This window comes from Halichoerus grypus, chromosome 11 (assembly GCF_964656455.1).
Source record: "Halichoerus grypus chromosome 11, mHalGry1.hap1.1, whole genome shotgun sequence".
Taxonomy (NCBI): domain Eukaryota; kingdom Metazoa; phylum Chordata; class Mammalia; order Carnivora; family Phocidae; genus Halichoerus; species Halichoerus grypus.
In genome coordinates this window covers 64,992,823-64,997,267 of record NC_135722.1, presented here as the reverse complement: position 1 = coordinate 64,997,267, position 4,445 = coordinate 64,992,823, and the positions used below count along the sequence as shown (strand labels likewise).

The following is a 4,445-nucleotide window of genomic DNA, read 5'->3' as shown; positions in this document are numbered from 1 at the left end:
ATGTTGTCTGTGAATAAAGACAGTCTTGCTTTGTTCTTTCCTATCTTTATGCATTGTATTTCTTATTCTTGCCTTATGGCACTGGCTAAAATCTTCTGAATAGTGCAGAATAGAAGTGGTAAGAACAGACATCCTTATTCTGTCTTTCATTGTAGGGAAAAAGCATTCAGCATTTCACCATTAAGGATTAGGTTAAGTGTAGGTTTTTTCATAGCCCCTTATCAGACTGAGGTATTTCCTTTTCTTTCCTATTTTGCTAAGGATTTTAAAAATAAATGGGTGCTAGCTTTGCTCAGTGGCAGTATCGTAACCAATGAGGTTTATCCGAGGTGCGATTATTGCTAATTAAAAATAAATGGGTGCTGAATTTTGTCAGCTGTTTTTGCCATCTATTTCAAGGACCCATGGTTTTCCTCCTTTATTTTCCTAATATAGTTAATTACATTGACTGATATTTGAATACTGAACTATCCTTGCACTTTTGAGGTAAGTCTTAATTGGCCATAATGTATTATCCTTTTATATAGTGCTGCATTTTATTTGGAAATATTTTGTTAGAAATGCTTTTATCTATGTTCATGAAGAGTGTTGATTTTTAGATTTTTTAATGTAATTTTTTTGACATCAGGGCTGACATGAATATTAGGAAGAAAATAACTTAAATAACACATTTTACATAGTTATTAACCATTTAATGGTCCTAACCATGTTAGAATTGTTTAGTTGCAAGTAACAGAAAGTAAGTTGAGCTAGCTTAGGCAGCTAGCACTGATCCCAAGATCAGACATGAGACATGTATCCCAGCTTCTGGAAGGAATTGGAATCACAAACCACCAAACTCTCCTTACTCCTCAGCTTCATCCTTCCCACTTTGAGGACTTTCTCTCTCTGCTCCTCTGATCACATGACATATCCTAAGCTTATTACTAATAAAAAAATAAGTAAATACATAAATGAGTCCCAGAAAGGTTCAGAAACCTTTCTCATGCATCATTAGTCAAATGCATGCACAGTTATAAAGTAATGGACTAGTCTTAGTCTGAGAAAAAGAAAAAGTGAATTAGATCAATTGATCAAAGCAAAAGTTTCATTAGTAATGATTGTAACTAATACTCACTGAATGCATACTATATGCTAGACCATTGGTAAGCCCTTCATCTGCTTTCTCTCATAAGACCTTAACCACACCCTTATGGATAAAAACTCATATTATCTCCATTTCACCAATGAAGAAGTTGAGGCTCAGAGAGGTGAGATAACTTTATATACGCCTCTCTGAATTATAAACTTCAGAGTCAATATTGTTGCATCTAAATGGAATGGAGGCCTCTGGGTAGAACACAAATTATTTGAAACAAAAAGGAAGAAATCAGAATATTAAAACTGTTAACCTTTCTATTGTGTCGGAGGTTGCATTTATTATCTATGGCAATATAAAGATGATTGCCAACAATAATGTTACAGGAAGACTTTTGTTTAACAGTGCTGCTGCATAGCCAAAATTGTAAGATCGATAACTTTTTATATTACAGTAAAGAAGCTTTTGTATTCTCAATAGCCAAAAGAGTACTGCTGTAGCAGAAGAATATCAGAAAGAAAAAGGAACATAAATTTAGTACTAAGGAAGAACTTTAAATTAGAAAAAAATAGCCAATAACAATATAACAATGATTACTACTTTATTAAGTATTTACTAAGTACTAGGTGCTCTGTTAGATGCTTTACTTTTACTGGTTTATTTGCTAGTCACACAACCCCAAAAGTGGGTATTATTGACTCCATTTTGGAGGCAGAAAAACTGAAGCACAGAGAGGTTCAAGAACTCTCCCAAGAATCACAGCAAGTAAGCAGCACAGCTAGGAGTCTAGCTTGCATGGTAGCAAGTTATATGAACACGGATTGGCTCTTGGCCTTTGGATTTGTGTGGCCCATTCATTATGGTTATTTTGAAAAAAAGTGCTTTATGATTTTATGCCAATTTTCAAGATTCCTTGCTGCCCTTTAGAATAAGACAATATTGTGAGTCCAGGAACTCTGAGATATTCTCATTCTGGCTCTCAACCATAGAGATTGCTGCATTTCCTTGACCACAGAAAACACTGGCTTCTACAGCCCAGAGGCCCAGGGCTCATAACCATTTCTAGTTCCCCAAAAGTGCTGAAGACTAGAATGTAAATAGTCCTTCAGCATGAAACAGAGCAGGGCAAACTCATCCTCAGGCATACACAGGCTGGAAAGTTTGCTCAATACACAGAGCTCTAATGGCAAACACAGCAAAGCAAACATGGCATTGAGACGAGAAAAGGGGAACAGGGCTGGGGAAAGTCAGCTGATCACATCCAGACGTTATCTGCCTGAACATCTGGTTCCCTGGAGGGGTATAGGGAAGGACCTGGGTGGCCCCAATTTGCCTCCTTCAAACACTTGCTGCCCTGATTTTGGCCTAGCTTACATATTGAGCAACAAAAGCCATTTGAGAGGCCTTTGTTTGGCCACATCATAATTTGGCATCCAAGATGAAAACATCTCGAATATTGACATTCATCGCAGATGAATTAAAAAAAAAAAAAAAAAAGGACAAATATCAAATCAAGGTGCTCCCAGCTGTTGAAGTTCACAGGCTCACTCTAGACTAATGAAAACTCAGACTAATGAAACTTGGCAAATGGAAATTTGGGGACGCTTCCCAGGGAGAACTCTATGGTACTTCCTTAGGTAAAGGCTGCCTCCATTCGGGGCTCTATGAGTTCGGAGGAGGAAATCCTTCCCTGCCATTCACCAACGCACACTATTCCCATGATCTTCACATCCACCCAAACTAATAAATCTTTTAATATGCTTCTTCAGTGATTACTGATTGATTGGCACTAAAATTTTGAGGGTAGCCAGTTGATTTTTAAGAGATAGAACCCTCAATCCTTACGGTTTTCCATTCACTAAAATAGAAAATGACATCACCCATGGATTGGTCAAATACATTTGTTGGCAAGTCTGGAACCCCTTCAGGTGAATGGCCAGTAGTACAAGGAGGCTAACTCTGTAGGTTATGAAGAGACAAGGTGAAGATCAAAACACAAAGCACTTTCTCGGTTCTGTCTGTTTGCCTGTCTTGAGAAGTAATGAGTCTTCCAGAAGGGGGGGGAGCAGCACATTGTAGAAGTAGCCAAGCCTGCGATGAGGTTTTAGCCACCCTGCCAGGTCAGGAAAACTGAGATTCAGTGTTCCTAAATTGTTTTGAGACATTTCTTGAGCTTCCTCTATATTCCAGGCATGGTGCTGGGTGCTGGTGGCATAAAGACGAAGACTGAGTCTCATCAGAGGCATGCAGGATAGCTGGGGACACAGACACATAGACAGACTATCTCCATTGGACATGTAGGTGCTGGACCAGAGTTCTGTGCAGGGCACTATGGGAGCACAATGCAGGGGACTGCTTAACCCAGGCTTGGGTGCAGGCAAGGGAAGAGGTGGAGAAGTGTTTCCTGGGAATGATGTCTGAGCTGAGTCTTAAAGAGTGACTTAGGAGAGGGGCAAGTGGAGATGGGGAGGTGAGGGCACCATACCGCAGTCTTGCCAGATCCTGAACTGGGAGCTGGGAAGGATGTGGAAATGAAGCCAAAGAAGTGTGTGTGAAAGAGACACCTCTACACCCATCCACAGAGCACAGAAGGGATGTTTCAAGAAGTTAGATCAAATGCCTATGATTTGAAGCCAGCCAGTCCTAAATTCAAATGTCAGATCTGTAACTTACTCCTTAAGTGAGCATCTAGCAAGTTGTTTAACTTCTGGGTCCCAGTTTCCTCACCTGCAAGCTGGAAAGAATGACAGTACCCACCTAATGGGGGTGTTGTGAGGACTGAATGAGGCAGTGTGTACAAAGCCCTTCATGTGGCCTCAGCACACTGTAAGCGCTCAGTAATGATAGACAGTAATTTTAAAAACATATATACATTTGCTCAAGATCTCACAGTAAATGGCAGAGTGTGGATCTGACACCATCTGCAGGGAACACCCAAGAAGACAATGGGAGTGACCTGCCTTGGGGGCCAGCAAGAAGGGGAACAAGCTCAGTAGAGAATTTAAAACTGTAACAAAACTGAATAAACGTTAGTCTGCTTTTTATTGTCGTCAAGCATAGAAAATTCCAAACATCGTTAGTGATAAAATACTCCTCCCCCTCCCATATGTTTTATTGATTTAAGAATTTCTAAAAATTGCTGCGTGATTACTGTTGAGTTTAAGGATATATCTGAAAACCAGTGTCCTCCAACATACACTGTCAACTAAAGAGCTTCTCCTGGATCTCATTCAGTGGAGCATAATTTTCAAATGATCACTCTAGCTGCTTTGTTTCCCCCTTTTACATTTTAGGCAGATAAACATTCCAAATGATCACTCAGGGTAACAGAAGTGAAGTGACTCAAATTCTCTTTCTTCATGTTTCA

General features: G+C 39.7%; 1 pseudogene; it reads left to right on the top strand.

Annotated features, from left to right (window-relative positions):
• Positions 1-284: 284 nt before the first annotated feature.
• Positions 285-400, top strand: LOC118529384 (U4 spliceosomal RNA; annotated as a pseudogene).
• The last annotated feature ends 4,045 nt before the right edge of the window (positions 401-4,445 follow it).